This window comes from Lygodium microphyllum, chromosome 16 (genome assembly GCF_053477565.2).
Source record: "Lygodium microphyllum isolate KBCC chromosome 16, Lygodium_microphyllum_v1.1.10, whole genome shotgun sequence".
In the NCBI taxonomy this organism is placed as follows: domain Eukaryota; kingdom Viridiplantae; phylum Streptophyta; class Polypodiopsida; order Schizaeales; family Lygodiaceae; genus Lygodium; species Lygodium microphyllum.
In genome coordinates this window covers 139430774-139452384 of record NC_141150.1, presented here as the reverse complement: position 1 = coordinate 139452384, position 21611 = coordinate 139430774, and the positions used below count along the sequence as shown (strand labels likewise).

General features: G+C 45.5%; 2 pseudogenes; both read left to right on the top strand.

The window, feature by feature from the left end:
- LOC148023499 (putative pre-mRNA-splicing factor ATP-dependent RNA helicase DEAH5 pseudogene) overlaps positions 1–9188 on the top strand; it is an 83253-nt pseudogene extending 74065 nt beyond the window's left edge.
- Positions 9189–9348: 160 nt separating this feature from the next.
- LOC148023498 (putative pre-mRNA-splicing factor ATP-dependent RNA helicase DEAH5) overlaps positions 9349–21611 on the top strand; it is a 98508-nt pseudogene continuing 86245 nt past the window's right edge.

Here is a 21611-nt window from a genome sequence, read left to right as displayed (position 1 = left end):
TATGAGCTGGCCCCCAAACATCAGAGTGCACTAACTGCAATGGACGTGTACTCTGCCTTACATGCCTGACAAACGGCAATCGAGACTGCTTACCAAACTGGCAAGCCTCGCATACATGACCAATATCTGAATATTGGAATTTGGGTAAACCTGTGACCAACTGTTTCTTCTGCATAGTTTGCAGCCTTTGCAAATTGACATGCCCCACTCTCTTGTGCCAGATTTCCAAATCCCTAACAGTGCCAGAACCATGGGCAAACATAGCTGAATTCAGCTCTGGCAAAGAAGCATCAAGAGTAAACATTCTGTCGTGCCTGTGACCACGACCTATCAACTTGCAGCCATTGCCAAACTCTTCAATAAAGCAGCCATGCTTATTGAATCTAACCTGCAAGTTCTGCTCCGTCATCTGACCAATAGACAATAAGTTTTTCGTAATTGAAGGGACATGCAAGACATCATGCAGATTTTTCTTCCTGCCGTCATGAACCACAAGAGGCACTTTGCCTTTATGCTCAATGCTATGCTGCGTGTCATCACCTGTGCATACATAGCCATGCTTTTCAGCCACCATATCTGTGAACCAATCACCGTGAGGGGTCATGTGATTTGACGCCCCTGAGTCAATGTACCACACTGCATCATCAGATGATTTTTCAACAATCTTGTCTTTGACATATTACATGGCAAGCAGTCGATCACCAGAATCATCTGCGTGACTGGACGTAGCATAGTGTCCATGCTGTTTACCCTTCTGATTCCCGTGCTTCTTCCAGCAGTCCTTTGCAATATGCCCATACTTGCCGCAGTAATGACAATCCTTGTCTTTGTTTGGATTGTCTGACTGACACTGCTGCTGCCATGAGCCTCTGCCACCACGGGAGTTAGATCTCCCCCTGCCTCGAAAATTTCCACGACCTCTTGCATTTGATGGCTGCTGATTTTGATTGCCATAGGATGCATTCTGCTGGCCTCCTCTGCCAGATCCATAACCCTGTTGAGAATCAGCAATCACACTCAAACAGCCTCTTTGTATGGAATCTCAGGGTCAAGGATATGCAGGCTAACTTATCCCATATGCACAATAGTGCCTACTGCAGTTTCCTACTTTCCTATAAAGCATTGTACTTGCTTCCTTTCTTAATGCAATGATAGTACTCTTTTCATTTCAGTAAAGTGTCAATGTCATTGTCACATACACAAGATTGTGTTTATGAGTCCAAGTCTCAATCTTGGAACCTAATTCACTTGTGTAACAAACAGTGTCCATTCCATCATGAGTCTACACTTCTCCTTCCATCCTCCATAGCTTCCGGTTATGTCATGCTCTAGATCCCGCATTTCTAACATGGTATCAGAGCCTAGTTGGGCATGGCATTGCTTCTCTAGCCTCTCTTGATTCTTCTGAACCTCCATCCAGCTCAATGTCAGCTCATGACTTCATCTCCCAACTCTACTCTCACTGAAGCTTCCATGGCAGCCATAGCCAGCAGCACCCTATCAGATTGAACTGCTTATATCTCACTCCACAAGTCAAATCTCTTACAGCTTCCTTCTGGAAAAGTATTCCCCAACTCATAAAGCTTCTCTGTATCACATCAATCTAGGACATTGGACCATCTGGAGCTCAGCATTGTGAAAATCCCAAATCTCTGTTCTGTGTCTGCCATAGCCAGACAGGACCTACCTTGCTTGGAGCTTCCATAACTCTTCAACCAGGCCATTTCAGCCCACGATTTCTTCTGGAGAGTTGTTCCTCTGCTCAAGGCGTTTCATCTTGGCACAACAATCAATGACATTGATGCTCCCTGGCTCCAGCATTGCAGAAATTTGACCATGCTGTCCAGATCTGCGCCGAATCTGTTCGCGGCACCTGCGCGCCTTATACTGACCACGATCTGCACAATCTTCATGGGGCTTTGATAGCCCATGACATAAGCTTCCTAGATATGTAAAAAGTTTTAAAAATGATGCACTGTAGCTCCTGCAATAAGCAAAAAACCAGGCCCCTGTCTCAGAAACCCTAAATCCACCATAGCCAAAAGCTTCAAAATCTTGACATTTTTCACTGTTTCTCTCACTGAAGTTATCAACAGTGATTTTAATCACTGAGCAATACTCTCTGAAGTTTGTTAAAGTACTGTCACTCAGATCTGACGACATCAGCATCAAATCAAGAAGGGGAAGATCACTTGGAGTAAAAGACTTTTGCAGATTTGGTATTCATTGACACTCAGTTAGTGCTTTTTAGCACTTGTGTCTCTCAATCAATTCTTCTGTTGCTCAAATCTAATAAAGTCTGAAGTTGATTTGCTACTGTTCCCGTAAATCTAACATGGGCAAAGACTCGCCAAATGCTCGATTCAAAGGAGTCGGATTCCACACTTGGCAAACCCGCATCAAGCTCATCCTGATGAAGAAGGGTCTCTGGGCCATCACAAATGGCAAAGAGAAGAAACCTCGGGACGCGGACCTTGCAACTACTTGGCAAAAGAATGATGACAGAGCCCAGGCCATTATCAAATTGGAGCTAGATGACAGTTATATCCATCACGTGGATAACTGTGAGACCTCACAGGATACATGGAAAAGACTTGACACCCTGTTCGGTGCACAATCTAAATCATCAAAGTATGGTCTCCTAATTGAATTCTTCAGGCTTGAAATGAAGTCCAGCACATCACTTGCCACACATCTTAATTACATGGAAGGACTCCTAACCCAACTTGCAGGAATCAACATTAAAATGGATGAAGATGTTTGCATCGGTGTTCTACTTAAGAGCTTGCCTCCTGAATATAATAACGTATCAACAACTTTAATCAACATGCCAAATCCTGAACTTGTTGATATCCAGGCATCACTGTTAGAAGAAGAAAAGAAGCTAAAAACTAAAGAAGAACCAAGTACCTCTAGAGATGAGCATGCATTATATGTTGGCAACAGGTACAAAGGCAAGAAAGATCAGCTCTTTTGTGACTTCTGCAAAAGGACTGGACACACCAAGAAGTTCTGCCACGCAAGAAAGAGATCCCAAAAGGCCTATCTAGTCGCAGTCAAAGAAGAAGAAGAAAATGAAGCAAAGGAAGATGAAGATGAAGACCACCAGGATCGGAAGGACAAGACTCATCAGTCCTTGTACTCTCATAATTCTGATAGACTGTTTTAATAGCCTTGTATTTTCCTTGCCCTAATGTTTCCTGCCATAAGCTTTGTAAACTCCTTATGTAACTTGGCATTACAGTCCCTGTACACTTTGTGAGGCCCCTGTTACAGCCTCTGGATGTTCACCATGTTTATGGTACCCACACTTAGCTTTTTCTGCAACAGCCTCTGGTGTTCTGCCATGTCTGTGGTATGCCCACACTTTGCAGGTGGTTCTCATTACAGCCTCTACACACTTTGTGCCTTTCCTAGTTGTGATTGAGGAGGGGTGTTGAGAATCAGCAATCACACTCAAACAGCCTCTTTGTATGGAATCTCAGGGTCAAGGATATGCAGGCTAACTTATCCCATATGCACAATAGTGCCTACTGCAGTTTCCTACTTTCCTATAAAGCATTGTACTTGCTTCCTTTCTTAATGCAATGATAGTACTCTTTTCATTTCAGTAAAGTGTCAATGTCATTGTCCACATACACAAGATTGTGTTTATGAGTCCAAGTCTCAATCTTGGAACCTAATTCACTTGTGTAACAAACAATGTCCATTCCATCATGAGTCTACACTTCTCCTTCCATCCTCCATAGCTTCCGGTTATGTCATGCTCTAGATCCCGCATTTCTAACAAACCCCTGCCACGGTTGCCACGGCCGCGCTGATTCGAGTAAAAAACTGCATCCTTATTCTTTGAACCGCTTGATCCTGTAGCTAAGCCAAGCTTCACCTCTTCATGAATCAATAATGCAACCATCTCATTAAAGTCAGGCATTTCAGCCCGCACAGACACTGAAGTGTCAAAGGACTTGTACTCAGGACCTAAACCATTCAAGGTCACTGCAACCATATCTTCATCTTCAACCTGTGAACCAACAGATGCCAGCTGATCCGCAATAGTCTTTATCTCAGTTACATACTCCTGAATGGATCTGTTCTTTCTCTCCATATTATTAAACTTTTGCTTTAACTAGATCTTCCTTGCACTTGTAGTAGTGCCATAATACCTGACCAAGATGTTCCATGCATCTTTTGGAGAGCGACAATTCATAATCTGCATAACCATGGCATCTGATATACACAAGGACAGCCAGTGCAAAACCCCGCGTGCTCTCTCTGTCCAGAGTGGTTGAGCTCGCAACTGTTCTTGTGTTGCAGATCTTTCTTCTGTAGTAGGCAACCTGGGTTCAGCTTCAGCTCCAGTGACAAGCTCCCAGTAGCCTTTGCCTATCAGAAAGTTCTCCATGCGGAACTTCCATATTGCATAATTGTTGCTATTGCTATCAAGCTTCTCTCCCACAATCTGGGTTATGTTGTCCGTTCTATCAGCATTTGCCATTTTATAGACACTACCTGACTACCTGCAAACCAGTAAGTCAACTTGACAAACTTCAGCCCGCAACTGTATATGACAATTTTCTGCAATTAATTGCAGAAAAAAAACAGGGTATTTCGACCCTCTAGCAGCCCCAGAACAGTCCACAACAAGTGGGATACACTGTAAGCAAAACAGTCAAGACAAATGCAATGTAGTTACTTCAGTTGAAACTCTTCCAACCTCACTGCCAGGGTACAGACATGCAGTCTGAAAACTGTAATTCTGGGAGTGACCAGGAGTGATTTCAACCCCAAAACTGAGTAATATACATGTCATACATGTCCCAAACCTTCATAGATGGCTGCTAGTACATGTGTCAAGCCATACATAGGCATAAAAACACACAACAGTACATAACCAACAGATACGAATGTTGTAAATACATTCCAGGTTCCAGACAGCCAATGCACTGGCAACAGGGATTCATTTCAGTCCCAATGAACCATAAGACATTCGCATCACTTCAGTCTCCAATGCGCAAGCATTTGTCAGTCACAAACCAAGCCTTCAAGTACCTGTATGGCTGATGAACTCAACTAGTTCTTGTAAGAACTAGAGTAACTAATGAGTGCTTTATGTCTGCAATTTTTGACAGTTTTCAGCCTGTCACAAACTCTCAGATCAGGCCACCAAAAGCTCCAAATTCACCAAGAAAAATGACATGTCTTCTGCCAAGCATCACATGCTACATTCAAGCTCACTGTACATGCCAAATAGCATCCATATCTCAGACCATACAAGTGTAAAATGTCACTGTACTTTCAATGACTGTTCAGCCCGATCTATTCAGACCTATGCAACTGTATGTCAGCTCACACATGAGCTTCCACAGGGGCAATAGCAAGGTAAGAACCTTCCTTGGTATGCATCCAGCCTGTATTCCACTTGACACGTGCTTTGCATCTTAAATCCCAGCCAACAATGGTAGCCTGTTGATAAGTGCAGCCCAGACAAAGAGTTCAGCTTGTAGATGACCAAATGAGCATTTGGAGACCCCCAAGCAAGCACACAAGATGCCAAGTATGTGTTGAATTAAATCTGTCCACTTCAGTAGTCAATGCAACCCCATTTTGGGCATCAAGAACCAGGCGCAACTTGTCAGCAACTCGTTTTTACATCTGCAGTAGGGTTGGTCATTAAAGCTCACTCAAATCAAGCTCTAATGCTTGATTATTATCCCCTCTAGAAGGCTCAAATGGTTAAGTATGTTGCTTCTGCAGTCGTTCCACTCCTGAAGGACAGGCGCATTCCAGCAGACCACGTGTTCAGCAGCTCTGAAATTTCGTTTTTCTTCAGCTACCTATGTTGCTTCAGCCAACCATGTTGTTTCAAGTACATAACTAGCATTCATAAAGTGCTTGATGGTCTTCATTTAGCACAGTAATGCTGCCCCAAATCCACGTTTCTTCCTTTTTGGTTTTTCTTCCACTTAGCCTATCATAGCATTAGATGATAGCTTTATTGAGACTTGGGAAATCCCCAAACTCCCTGGATGTAAAAAAATTTTTGGTCTCATAGGCCGATTTGGCCTTTCGAAGATGTTAATATAACTTTCTTTCTTGTTTCTTTCTCTTTCTGTATTCGTATTTTTTCTTGCGTTGCGAACTCTCACATGGTAGCATTGCCTAACTGAGAGCACGTCTTATCAGAGGAGAACCCCAACCATCTAGCACTACTTGCATTTGCTGCAAACACAATCTTTTGGAGCTTAGATGGCCATATATGGAGTGTCCCCACCTTGCGCCTTTCCTAGGCGGCATTATCTAGAGGCAGCGTGGAGCTTGCATTTTGATCAGGTGGCATCTTTTGGGGCAAAGTGGCTGCATTGGTGTTTGCATTTTATAAAGGCGACAACAATTACTGGCTAGCCCTTTTCTTTTGGTTGGGGCTCTATAAAAGCAGCCCCGCTTGTACCTCAATCTCCACCCTCAACCTTCAAGCTTTCCTCCTCAAGCTTCAAACCTTGGGCACCTGTTGCTCAAGCCTCAAGCTCACCCCCACCACCTCTTTCTCTTCGTCTTCCTCTTCCTTATTCTTGTTCTTCCTTTTCCTTTAAATTTTATCCTTCTCCTTCCATCCATACATATGTCTATTCTCCTTGCTCTACCCAAAGAAGACGAGGAGCTCTGATGGTTCTTGTAATATAATATGTAACATTTTTGATTAATTTTATCAATTTTCTTTTTTGACCTTTAAGGTGCTAAGATAGGTACATTACATCCACTCCCCCTTAGAGAAATCGAGATGTCCTCATCTCGAGAAAAACTAGTTTTAAGTTCTAAGACCTGTGGGTTAGGACCCACTATGCTTCCGCTACGTATTCTAATTAAATACAATTGTGCATACCTAATTAATTCTAAGTTTATTACAAAATACTAGCTCAAGAGTTGTTACATCAATAGATAGTATCAAAACAAGATATAAGTTATAGTAGACCCTAGTACTGGAGCTATACCCCTTGTTGTACTTAAGTTGCTCTTTCCATGGACTGTGCAGGGTTGGGTATTCCTCTTCCGGCTGTTCAAGATGAGCTCTTACTGAGGCTGCCTGGTCATTTTTACGGAGGCATGCTATTTTGGGGGTGGTGTCATATTGGCGGCCACTTTTGGGACAGTTGGTTTGTTTTTGGAGGGCGGCGGCTACTATATATATATATATATATATAGCCCACATAAGCCAAAAGTGGCTTGTTTTTTTAGGCCACTTTTGGTCGATTTTTGCTAATGTGGGCTATATATAGTAGCCCCTCTCCTTATTCCCACAAACTTCTTGTAGATTTTAGTACCCCAGTATCTGTCTCCTCTCCGACATTGATGCTGCCATTCATCTCAGCCCGATTTGGTACCCTCACTGACGCTTTGGGTTGTGTGCAGGAACTAGTCCACATCATTGTATTCATCTCCAGTGCAACATTTGTTTCTTTATTTTCTGCTCTCTCTCTCTCTCTCTCTCTCTCTTTTTATCTCTGTATTCGTGTTCTTTCTTCCATTGCGCACTCTCACAAAACTAACTCGGCCATAACACAAGAAAATTAGCTCAGCTATGTACATAATGGAAGAGTCTTCAACAAAACTTGGCTCTTTACGTTTAGTCTTTGCATTCCGTTTCACTGAGATGACGATAAAGCCTCCCCTATAACTCTTCAAGCAAATGGCTTCATCGTTGGTCATTCATGAGCCCAACCAATAAACTTACAGCAAAATACAAAATACAAGTGTTCAATGCCATATCAAGGACCCAATCAGCTGCATGTGAGATGGGAGGCTAAACAGCTCATTGCACCTGGGGTTTTGGATGTGAGGGATTATCCCAACTGTGACCAAGATGGTGGCGGCTTGCTTTATCAAGATGAAGGTGCTGAAGAGGAACTTCAGATATGGCTGAATGAGGATGAGCCCGCATTCTTGAGAGGACAAACCCGGTACTCTATTGATGTGGCCCTTGTAAAAGATTGTGAAAATCCCAAATGGCTCTTTGCAAAGGGCTGTGATGACTCACTCTGCCTTGGCAAAAGAGAGAAGAGAGCTTCGAGAGCAACAACAGAGGACTATGCTGGACTCCATCCCCAAAGATTTGAATTGACCTTGGGTGGATCCAATGCCAGAGTCAGGGGAGAGGTGTTTGGTACAGGAGCTTTGTGGTGTTGGCCTTTCTACCTACGATATCCTTGAGTGGAAGAAGGATGTGTTTGGAAAGGCACCCACTTTTGGTCAGAGATCAAAGCTTTCAATTCAAGAACAGAGACAGAGTCTCCCCATATACAAGTTAAAGGATGAACTGATCAAAGTAGTTCACGACAATCAAGTGCTAGCGGAGACTGAGGAGAGAGGTTCAGGTAAGACAACACAGGTCATGCAGTACCTTGCGGAAGCAAGGTACACAACCAGAGGAAAATTTGGGTGCACCCAACCTCAAAGAGTTGCAGCAATGTCTGTTGCCAAGAGAGTAGTTGAACAGTTTGGTTGCAAACTAGGGGAGGAGGTAGGATATGCCATCAGGTTTGACGATTGTATAGGACCTGAGACAGTAATAGAGTACATGACAGATGGTATGCTCTTTAGAGAGGTATTTGTTGATGAAAATCTTTCAGCTTATTTTGTGATCATGCTTGATGAGGCACATGAAAGGACAATACATACTGATGTGTTGTTTGGGCTATTAAAATGGTCCGTTAGTCGGCAACCTGACTTGCGTCTAATTGTTACATCAGCAACACTGGATGCTGAAAAGTTTTCAGGTTAATTTTTCAGCTGCAACAGTCCTGCAGATTCATCTGACTGAACCAGATGGGGATATACTATTGTTCTTATCTGGCCAGGAAGATATTGACACAGCCTGCCAGATTCCATATGAAAGGATGAAAGGGCTGGGCCCAGACATTCCTGAGCTAATCATTCTCCTTGTCTATAGTGCCCTCCCCAGTGAGTTGCAGACAAGAATTTTTGAGCCAGCTCCTCCGGCAACAAGGAAAGTGGTAGTAGCCACCAACATTGCTGAAGCCTTGTTGACAATTGATGGCATTTGTTGTGTAGTTGACCCAGGATTTGCAAAACAGAATGTCTACAATCCCAAGCTTGGTTTAGACTCCCTTATCATGACACCCATTTCCCAAAGAGGTGACTTGGTGGCTGTCATTTTATTCTCAAAGAGGTGATGACTTTGCTTCTAGGTAGCATGATCTGGTGGCTGCAAAATTAATCCAGGAGAGGAGTTACTCAAAATGATCATTGCAGTGTTGTTATCCTATTGTTGTCAGTAACTAGACAGGGGTAGTGCCAACGCTTTGGTGTTGATAGCAGCATTCTTTCCCTTCCATGGCAGGGGTAGAGACAAGGACAGGGACAGGGACAGGGACAGGGACGGGGATAGGAATACCAAATGGAATGATTAGAAACATGACCACCATGACAGTTATGATAGGGCTGCTAAAGATCATTATAGGAACCATGACAAAAATGATGAGTTGGAGAGAGAGGAGATCGAGGCTTTAAGGGTGCCCCTAAAGAGGTAAAGCTTTTTGCTTTGTACCATGGCAGGGTTTCTAGAGTCATGGATAATGGTTGCTTCGTACAACTCTCCAGCTTTCATGCACGCAAAAAGGGTATTGTCCATGTTTCTCAAATTGCTTCGAGAATGATAGCTGATGCAAGACATGTGGTCAAACGAGATCAAGAAGTTTGGGTAAAGGTTGTTTCTATGACTAGGAAGGAACTTAGTGGGTGTGACCCCCTAGCGAGACCCGATGGCGTCATGGAGGTGGCAAGAGGATGATGGTGGAGTATGGCAGGGCGGGGGGCTGACGCACACGATAGGGCCGAGGGGAGATGCCGCGCAGGGCCGAGGGCCGAGGGCAAGGGCCCAAAGCTGAAGGCAGGGGCCGAGGAAGATGGCAAGGCCGAGGGCCGAAGGCAGGGGCCGAGGGCTGAGGACACGGGGGCCAAAGGGCAGGGGCCGAGGGCCGAGGCTGACGGGACCAAGGGCCGAAAGGGAGGGCCGAGGGCCGAGAGGTCGCGGGGCTCGGACGGGCCGAGAGGTGACAGGTCAATGCGTGTGGAGCAGGGCCGACGGTGACGGGTCGGAGGGGAAACGAATCGGCACGCGTCCCATGGCCGACCTGATCTGTTGACCTGTCCGACCTGATCTGCCACGTGGCAACTGACGTGGCACTGATGATGTGGCTGCTGACGTGGCACTTGCATAGTCGTCTGCTGACGTGGCAACACATCTGCTTCGCACACTTTAACACTCTCGAATGGCTGCCTGGCTGGAAAATACATATGTACACAGCCCGAATGAGGAAAATGCATGTCCAGGGGATGATCTCTAACAATAACCCAAGTGTCTAGTGATCAAGTATTTCATCTAGATCCAAGAACCGTGTCATTTGGACACATACTTCTCAAGTTATGGCCAAAGGAGTGGTTATGGGACACTTGGACAGCAAGCTTGACAGGGAATTATTTGATGACCTTGTGCAAATGCGGAAAGGGATTGAACAATGCTCTCTTAAGGTTGACAAGTTTGTTGTTGAGGCTACTTCACTTTTTGAGAAGTTTTCTCTTACAACTTCCCATGATCCCAATTCAACATGGCAAGCGGATCAGCAAGTTCCAATGCAAACTCCTACTTATGGGCATCACAATTGGGACTCATCTTTTTATGGTTATCAACATGAAGACTATCATGGGCAGCTTGTGCAAGTGGACATGGACAGTCATCTTTTACATTGCTGAGCTACCGGAGTACTTCATCAAGAGCTTGCTCACCACCATCCAATGTGTCCTCCTCGCAAAGAAAGCCAGCAAGGATGAGCTCTCAAGTATAATAATAACAGAGGAAGATGATAATGGTTCTTCTCGACGCTCATTAAAATGGATGAGCTCTCCAAAGAGATGGGAGGCCTTTTCAAGTAACAGAGTAGATGGGATGCAACTTTTACTAGCTTTTATATTTGGTGACATCTTAGCTATCTAAACTTTAGTGCAAGTTGATAAGAAACATAGAAAGTTAGGAACACAAGACATATATAATCAAAATAACAATAATACATTGCGAAAAATTCGAACTTCTATTATATTGTGATTTTAAAAAATATTTGGAATATCTGACTAGCTTTAATTTAAAAAAACCCATAGAAGTTTTAATTATCAAAGGTGGCCCCATAATCTCACATAAACATCCACTGAAAATAAGCAAAATAAAGAGAATATGTAATATGTATGTGCAATGTAATATATTATGTAATATGTATGCGCAATGTGCATATGCCATGCAGTCTTGTAGATTATATTGAATATTCTACCTATATACACCCATATGAACCTTTTTTTTAAAGGTATAGGTACATCATACATGCATACATATGTGTACATCAGGGAGGGGGAGAGCGAGACCTTGTCCATTGTCGAGACTTGGCGTGCTGCGCAGATGAAGTACCACAGGCTCGAAAAGGTCACCGTGGTGAGACCTTTTTTGACATGGCAGGCAAACTATAGTTCAACTAGGAGAGGCCCGATAACGGTGGGGAAATTCTGTGTTTCACCATTTCACAGTTCAACTGAGACACGTGGCACAAGCAAAGGATGCCTATTACAGAACAGACATGGAAAAAGAGATGCAATGGAGATGCGAGGAGCTTACCTCATGTGCGCCAGATTGGAAAATGGTGCACCCTTTCTAACTGTGCAGTTAAACTGGCTTCGCCTGCCTGGTACGTCATGTGCATGTGCAGAGGGTATGACGACGTTCACCACGAACAACTCGTTGTTACTCTTTTGGGCGCTTCTCTGTGGTCAAACCTCTTTCCCATTTTGGTCAAAGATATCTGAAATGATGTCACTGGGCCCGCGGCACCTCTCCATGTCACGGTGCAAGAAGTCTAACATCTCACTATGTTTTGAACCAGCTCTTGTTGTTGCTAGTCAATTCTTAGGATAGCTCAAGAGTCCCTTGCAAGTGATCTCTTAGGCACTTTAGTCCACTCACCAAGCTAAAGATGGGTCATTTAGTATCTTTGAGTTTGTGAGGTTGCACATAGGTGCAAGATCTAGAGAGAGAGAGAGAGAGCGAACTATGGGAAATAAGATTGTTAACTCATTGGCTCTTTTATATATCTGTGTGGCATGCTAGGTTGTTTTGCTATTGGGTATTTGAGAAGAAGCCCTAGATTCAACTTCATTTGGTTAGGCACCTCTTTCATGATATGCCCTTCCTTCCTTTTTTCTTAAAACTGCTGCAAATATCATAATAATTTGGGTACTACCCACGCAATGGTAAACCCCCCCGCCCACCCTCCCCCCCTATAACGAGTCTATCGTTGTATGTAGATAACCCCTTTAGAGCTTCAAGCCCGGGGTTATTTGTGTGTTTTGTCTTGGATTTTTAGCCCTATGATGTAAGATCATGCATGTATTTTACCTTGAGGTCTATGCCCTTGGGGTGTTTTAATAGAAAATGATAATCTTCTGTGGTAAAAAAAACGGTCGCGTGCTTCTTCACAAAAAATACACATCTTGCATGCAAAGCAATGATGGCATCAACATTCCCTACAATATTCACAAAAGAGGGATAAAATATTTCCATCTACATTGTGCCAGACGTATGTGTGTGTGGGTATGCTACTCCCATTACAAATCCATAGACCGATACACACTACCATGCCAATGAAACACACTCCCACACATTTGTTCAAACTCCCATAGTAAATATCCCCATACTCTTTGCACGTAAACCTCACTTTTACATTACATTCCACTCTAAAACATACATGGACCATAGGGATACCCTTGCTAAGTAGTCTTACCTCAAAACCATCTTCCATCATATATCCAAATTTTGAGCATAACTTTTTAGATATCTTGCATAATTTAAGCAACCTTTATTCCTAGCTCAAACACTCAAGCAAATTTGAGCTATGCTCAAGTCAAGAATCCAAGCTTACATGGTTGTAAAACCAAGAAAATGGAGAGATTGCGATTTTGTGGCCATATTAAAAGTTACAATGGATAGATGGATGCACCTACTTTCCTTTAGTTGAAGGATTTCTTCAATTTCATCAACCTTGGGAGCATCTTCCATAGTAGGTCTAGCAAACTTTCCCACAAAAGGGCATTGCAAACTAGCACGAAACACATTACGTATCCTTCGATGGGTTCTTGGAAAGGAGTGGGGGAGGGGGTGTGCCATGTCGTGGGGTGGTGTGGGGTTTTTTAGGGTTGGGTGGAGTGGGCTTTTTGGGAAGGGAGAGAGGGTGTGTGCCATGTCATGGGGGAGTGGGTTTTTTGGGGTTGGGTGGAGCGAGGTCTTTGGGAAGAGAGGGAGAGGTGTGCCATGTCGTGGGAGAGCGAGGTTTTTTGGGGTCGAGCGAAGCGGTGTTTTTTGAGAGGGGGAAGGGAGATGACATGCCATGTTGTGGTGGGAGAGCGGGATTTTTTGGGGTTGGATGCAATGGGGTTTTTTGAGGAGGGGGGTGTGCCATATCATGGGGCGTTGAGGGGTTTTTTGGGATTAGGTGGAGCGGGATTTGGGAAGGGAGAGAGGGTGTATGTCCTCTCTTCACAAAAAGGTTAAACTCGTTTGTTAACCTTATTTTTCCTATCCCTTTCCTATTGCTTTTCCTCAATCACATTTGGATCATATGTGCTGCATCTACCCCACCAATTGGTGAACTACCTCCATTGACCTCAACGAAGAATTGTACATCCTTGGTCTTCTTATTTCCAACCATGATAAAGCTATGCAAGTGTAGGTGAAGGAGAGTAATCATATCTTTTTTGAACTCGCTAAAAGAAGGCATGCTTGATATTCCTGTACATAATATCAACCTTCTCATCTGGTTTCATAATGGCATATATCAACCCATTTATGTGTGCCTCTGTGTCTTCTCTTAAGTCTGAATTTCTGAAAGCGAGGTACCTCTCTCTCTCTCTCTCTCTCTCTCTCTCTCTCTCTCTCTCTCTCTCTCTCTCTCTCTCTCTGTGAATCTGAAAACGAGGTACTTTTGTAGGCTGTATTTGACGAGATTGATAGGATTTTTGCCTACGACAGTCTGAAAACAAGGTAGCTGTAACCTCTCTCTCTCTCGTCCCTCTCTCTGTGTTTTAATTTTGAATGAAGCCTCTTAAAGTTTCTCTGTAATTTTGAGTTTGTTTTTGTTGTGGTTTAATTGCATTGAGTATGCATTTCGTCTTGAAGCCGCAATCTGCGTTTATGCTATGCCCCAATCTGCATTTCAGTCATTCTTGAAGCCCCAGTTGTCTCGGACTTGAAGCAATAACCTTGGGATTGGGAGCTGTAGCCAAATGAACACCTGTCTTCAGGAAGCCGCTTGCCATTCTAGCACATCCCCTCCACCCCTCCTTCTTAAGAACCCCGCTCCATCCAACCCCAAAAGACCCCGATCCCCCACCACAACATGGCACGTCATTGCCCCTCCCCTGGTGGCCCCTTCAAAAAAGCCCACTTCGCCCAACCCCAAAAAACCCCTCCCCCACGATATGGCACACACACTCTCTCTCTTCTAAAAACTATGGCACAACACCAAAAAACCCACTCTCCCACGACATGGCACACCTCCTCCCCTTCCCAAAAACCCTGCTCCACCCAACCCCAAAAAACCCCACGTTACAACACGGCATGTCACACCACTCTCCTCCTTTCCAAATACCCCGCTCCACTAAACCACAAAAAACCCCACTCCCCCACCACAACATAGCACATCGTCCCCGCCTCACGCCTTCAAAAAACACCTCGCTTCGCTTGACCCCAAAACCCCTGCTCTCACATGACATGGCACACCTCCCCCCTATTCCCAAATACCTCGCTCCACCCAACCCCAAAAAACCCACTCCACCACCACATGGTACATAGCCTCTCTCCCTTCCCAAAAACCCTGCTCCACCAAATCCCAAAAAATCCCACACCGCCCCACGATATGGCACACCCCCTCCCCCCCTTCCCAAGAACCCCGCTTTATCCAACCCCAAAAAACCCTGCTCCCCCACCACAATATGACACATTGTTCCCCCCGCCCCTTCAAAAAACCATTCGCCCAACTCCAAAAAACCCCCCTTTTCCACGATATGGCACACATACCCTCTCTTTCAAAAACAACGACATAACCCCTACACCCAACCTCCGCCCCGCCACGACATGGCATACACACATATGCATCCATCTCTCCTCCCAACTCTCTTTTCTCAAAAACCCCGCTCCACCCATCCCTAAAAAAACCCACTCTCCCATGACATAGTATACCTCCCCTTTCTTCCTAAGAACCCCACTCCACCCAACCCCAAAAAACCTCACACCGTGTCATGACATGGCACACAACCCTCCCCTCCCTCCCCAAAACCTCAATCTACCTAGCCCCAAAAAACCCCACACCACCCCACAATGTAGCACCGCCCCTCCCCCCCGCTCCCCCAATACAACATGGCATGTCGCCCCCCACCCCCCTTAAAAAACCCCGCTTTTCCCATCCCCAAAAAACCCCACTCCGGCATGATATGGCACACACACTCTCTCTCCCAAAAATCACGGCACAACCCCTACACCCAACCTCTAGAGCGCCACGACATGGCACACACACACACACACACACACACACACACACACACACACACACATCCCTCTCTTCTCCCAACACTCTTTTCTAAAAAACCCTGCTCTACCAAACCCCAAAAAAAGCCACTCTTCTACGACATGGCACACCTCCCCCCTCTTCCAATCCCCCCATCACAACATGGCATATCGTCGTCCCCTCCCCCCTTCAAAAAACCCCGCTTCGCCCAACACCAAAAAACCCCACTCCCCCACGATATGGCATATGCGCCCTCTCTTCAAAAAACCGCAAACCGCTACACCTAACCTCCACTCCGCCATGACATGCACACACACACACATATCCCTCTCTCGTCCCAACTCTCTTTTCTCAAAAAGCCCGCTCCACCCAACTCGAAAAAAACCCACTTTCCCACGGCATGGCACACCTCCCCCCTCTTCCCAAGAACCCCGCTCCACCCAACCCCAAAAAACCCCACACTGCACCACGACATGACACACCACCCCCCTCCTTCCCGACAACCCCGCTGCACCCAGCCCCAAAATACCCCCACTCCCCCACCACAACATGGCACGTCGTTCCCCCTTCAAAAAACCCTACTTCGCCCAACCCCAAAAAACCCCACTCCCCCACGATATGGCACACACACCCTCTCCCAAAAACCGCCGCACAACCCCTACACCTAATCTCCACTCTACCACGGCATCATGCACACACACACATACCCCTATGTCCCCCTAACTCTCTTTTTTCAAAAACCTCGCTCCACCCAACCCTTTGAAAACTCCGCTCCTCCCAACCCCAAAAAACTGATTCCCCCATGACATGGCACACACCCTCTCTCTCTTTTCAAAAACCTCAGTCCACAAAACCCCAAAAAGCCCCACACCACCCCACGACATGGCACACCCCATCCCCTCCCTTCCCAAGAACCCCACTCCATCCAACCCCAAAAGACCAATCTCCCCTACCACAACAAGGCACAAGGTCCCCCCCTTTCAAAAAACCCTGCTTCGCCCAACCCCAAAAAACCCGACTCCCCAAGATATGGCACGCACATCCTCTCTCCCAATAACTGCGGCATAACCCTTACACCCGACCACTCTGCCACCACGTTGCACACAGGACGCAAATCCCTCTCTCCTCCCAACTCTCTTTTCTCCAAAATCCCGCTCCACCCAACGCCAAAAAACCCACTCTCCCAAGACATGGCACACCTCCCCCCCTCTTCCTAAGAACCCTGCTCCACCCAAACCCAAAAAACCCCACATCGCACCACGATACGGCACACCATCCCCCTTCCTTCCCAAAAACCCCACTCAACCCAACCCCAAAAAACTCCACTCCCACACCACAACATGGCACATCGTCCCTCCCCTTCAAAAAACCCCACAACGCTCTACGACATGGCACACCCCCCTCCTTCCCAAAAACCTCGCTCCATCCAACACCAAAAAACCCCACTCTCCCACCACAACAGGGCACGTCGTCCCCCCTCTCAAAAAACTCCGCTTCGCCCGATCCCAAGAAACCTCACTCTCCCACGATATGGCACACGTCCCACCCTCTTCCCAAATACCCCGCTCCACCCAAGCCCAAAAAACCCACTCCCCCATGACATGGCACACACCATCTCTCCCTTCTCAAAAACCTCACTCCTCCCAACCCAAAAAAATCCCACACCACCCCATGACATGGCACACCCCCTCTCACCCTCCTTCCCAAGAACCCTGCTTCATCCAACCCCAAAAGACTACACACAACCTCCACTCTGCTACGACATGGCACACAAACGCATACATCCCTCTCCCCTGCCAACTCTCTTTTCTCAAAAACCCAGCTCCACCCAACCCCAAAAAACCCCACTCTCCCACGACATGGCACATCTCTCCCCCTCTTCCCAAAAACCCTGCTGTCATGGCGCTTCGTGGCCATGCATGGAAATCCTCGACGAACCACTGCAAATTTTAAATTCTTTTGTGTGTGTGATTGATATGTTTGCTGTGTGCTTCATCTTAATTTTTTGTAATCTCGAGTAGTACTCGAGCTGCGTGTATTTAGTGTGAGGATTCCGTGTGAATGCGTGTCTTTGCGTGTGTATAAAACCCAAGATGAAGAAACCCGGACATTGCGCGTGCATGTATGCATTAATATTCAATTCCGTGTACTAGAGCAAACTATCCTAGTCATGATTGGAGCCGTGATGCGAGCCGAGCCAAAGACTGCAAGATAAATCCAAAAACCCGAAGATAGATGGACTAAGTGCATGAGAACATGAGCTAACCGAAGCTAGTTCATAAGGAGAGTGTGAATCTAGTTAAGTGTACAAAGAGAAGAAGCTTCTACAAGCTTCTTAAAGAAGCTTAAATAAAAGAAAAGCAACGAATGCCAGCGTTCTGGACGGCCATGATCGACGTCACCTCGCAGTGTGTTTTTTTTTCTGCGCGATTGTCGCACAGACATACTCGTTTACTGCGTGTTGCAGGTCAGCAGAATGACGTTGAAGCTACGTCAAAAAGCCTTATGCATTATAAGCTTATAAACAAAGCTTTTGGATTTTTTAGCTATATTAAAGCTTTAAGGCTTTTGTTCAAATGAGAAAGCACAAACGCAGAGAGAACCATGACAGCATCAAAATCTATAAATTAGAGAGAAGAAGGCTGAGCCTGGTCTGGGCAGATTGAGTTTGAGCAGAGTGTTGCTGTGATACGCAGCAGCAAGAGTTCCAAGAGGCACACCACCCCCTCCTCCTTCCCAAAAATCCCGCTCCACCCAACCAGAAAAAACCCCACTCCCCCACCACAACATGGCACGCTGTTTCCCCCCCAACCACCTTTCAAAAAACCTCGCTTCGCCCAATCCCAAAAAACCCCACTCCCCCATGATATGGCATACATATCCTCTTCCAAAAATCGCAGCACAACCCCTACACCCAACCTCCAACAACCTCCACTCCGCCACGATATCACATACACCCTCTCTCCCCCGACTCTTATTTTTAAAAAATCTCGCTCCACCCAACCCCAAAAAACCCACTCCCCATGACATGGCACACACCCTCTCTCCCTTCCCAAAAACCCTACTCCACCCAATCCCAAAAAACCCCACAACGATCCACGACATGGCACACCCTTCCCCACTCCTTCCCAAAAGCCCCGTTCCATCCAATCCTAAAAACCCCTACTCTCCCACCACAACATGGCACGTCGTCCCCCCTCCTCAAAAAACCCCGCTTTGCCACCCTAAAAGAACTTGCTCTCCCACAACATGGCACACCTCCCCTCTCTTTCCAAAGACCCCGCTCTACCTAACCCCAAAAACTCCACTCCCCTACGACATGCACACACCCTCTCTTCCTTCCCACAAACCCCGCTCCACCCAATTCCAAAAAACCTCACACCCCCCCACGATATGGCACACCCCCTTCCCCGCCCTTCTTCCCAAGAACCCCGCTCCCCCACCACAACATGGCACGTCGTTCCCCTCGCTCCTCAAAAAGCCCCGCTTTGTCGAACCCGAAAAAAACCCACTCCCCCACGATATGGCACACACACCGTCTCTCCCAAAAACCGCGGGACAACCCGTACACCCAACCTCCACTTTGCCACGACATGGCACACACACGTACACATCCCTCTCTCCTCCCAACTCTCTTTTCTCAAAAACCCCACTCCACTCAACCCCAAGAAACCCACTCTCCTACGACATGGCACACCTCCCCGCTCTTCCCAAGAACCCCGCTCCACCCAACTCCAAAAAACCCCACACTGTACCACAACATGACACACGACCCCCCCTCCTTTCCAAAAACCCTACTCCACCCAACTCAAAAAACCCCACTTCCATACCACAACATGGACGTCGCCCCCCCCCCCCCTCCCCCCAAAAAAAACCGCGCTTCGCCCAACCCCAAAAAACCCCACTCCCCCACGATATGGTACACATATCCTCTCTCAAAAACCGCGGTACAACCCCTACACCCAACCTCCACTCTGCCCATGGCATCACACACACAAACATCTCTCTCTCCCCCTGGTTTACCATCATCGCTTGAGTTTGAGCCTTAGTCTCAGTCAGATGATATTAGGAGCTCTTCATTCCCCTACTAACTCTTGAGACATAAAATGCAAGCCGAAGCCTCATCAAAGATCACATCCCTGTCTTTTATCGATCTTTTGTGTCTTCGGATTGTAGAGCCCATAACCTTTAGTGGTCCTACTTAGCTCCTCGATCTTTCATGTCTTTGGGTCGTAAAACTCATAACCTTTCGTAGTCTTGCTATAGCCCATGAAGATAAGCTTCCTCAGCTTGGAGTGGAGTTTGTTTCGTCTCTTCTACTTGTCCACATGGACAAGCATCACATGAAAACGTTTGGGCTATGTTCACATTGGCAAGGGTAGCTCGTGGCTTGGTCAGACTACATTAAATGCATAATCGCAGTTGGCATGGGGGTAATTGCTTTCACCTAAGATTGTGAAGGCATCGGCTCTGAAGGAGAATGCCAAGTTGGTGAAAGTGGCTACTCTTGATGGGAATGGTTTTTCTAGGTGGAGGTTTTCCCCTATCCCTACCGCATCGAGGCTGCTTCCTATTCGTAGGTAGAAAAAACCTCAGGTTGAGAAATCAGTGGCATCGCTTGATGGTGCAGAATCATTGAAGTCGTTGCATGAAAAGATGGACGTCCTTTTCTTTTTGTGTGTCTTTTAAAAAAACTAATTCTAATGGCCATTATTTCTATTGGCAACCATTCTATATGATCCATGGCTCTTCTATTCCATTGATTGAACCCTCTCTTCTATTGCTACATCAAACAAGTCTACAACTTGGAAGCAAAAAATGTGGCCTTGAAAGACTCACTTTCGAAAGTACATGTGTACTTCAAGCTAAGTATGCAGGTGACTAAAACTAATAAGAAGATTGAACAATATCACAATATAACAATAGAATACTAGAACAAAACAAAAAACTCTAAAACTGTAGAATATCTCAAGGCCATATTTGAAGCTTTCTTCTGCTCTAGAAATCATAGGAGAAGGTTCAAAGTTCAGTATCATGATTCATTTTGCAACACTACCATCTCTACCAAGAATACCCAAGTTTTTTTGTACATTTTCAAACAAATAATAAAAAATGCTTATCTAAGTTTATAAAGGTGAGCTCAAGACACAGGAGCAGAGACAACTATTTACTTAGCAAGTTTGAGTACTTTGGCATTGCTCTCGCTCCACATAATATTCTAAAAATACTAATAGAAGCATTAGGGCAAGGATATACAAGGCTTCAAAAAAGTCTATTAGAGTAGTGAGAATAGAAGGACTGGTGTGGCTTGTCCTTCTACTCCTGACGGTCTTCTTCTTCTTCTTCTTCTTCTTCTTCTTCTTCTTCTTCCTTTACTCCATGATCTTCTTCTTCTTTTACAGCTTTCTGGCATGGCAGAACTTCTGAGCGTGTCTGGTCCTTTTGCAGAAGTCACAAAATAGCTGGTCCTTTTTGCCTGTGTTCCTGTTATTGACATACAACAGTTGTTCATCTTTTGCAATTTCTTCTTTGCCTTTAATCTTCTTTTCTTCTTCTAACAAATAGGCTTTAATGTCAACCAATTTAGGGTTTGGCATGTTGATTAAAGTGGTTGAAACATTATCATAATTTGGAGGTAAACTTTTTAATAAAACACCAATACAATATCTTCATCCATTTTCAGATTTATTCATGCTGGAAGCTGGGTTAGAAGACTTTCCATTACTTTAGATGAGATGCCAAGGATATATACTGAAGATAGTGAATCCCCATCACTATCATCATGATGCTAGTGTGACGTCGTGTTGATTTCTGATTTTTCTCTCCTGGTTAGTGATTTCAGCACCTAAGAAGATGTGTATGCACCTTGAGATGACCACAAGCTCACCCCTTAGGGAAGATGGTGATGTTTCGGCAGCAGAACCATGCAACCAGCCAATAGAATTAACTATAAGGCAGTAAACTTTACTTCAGCATTACACATGTGAACAAATCAGC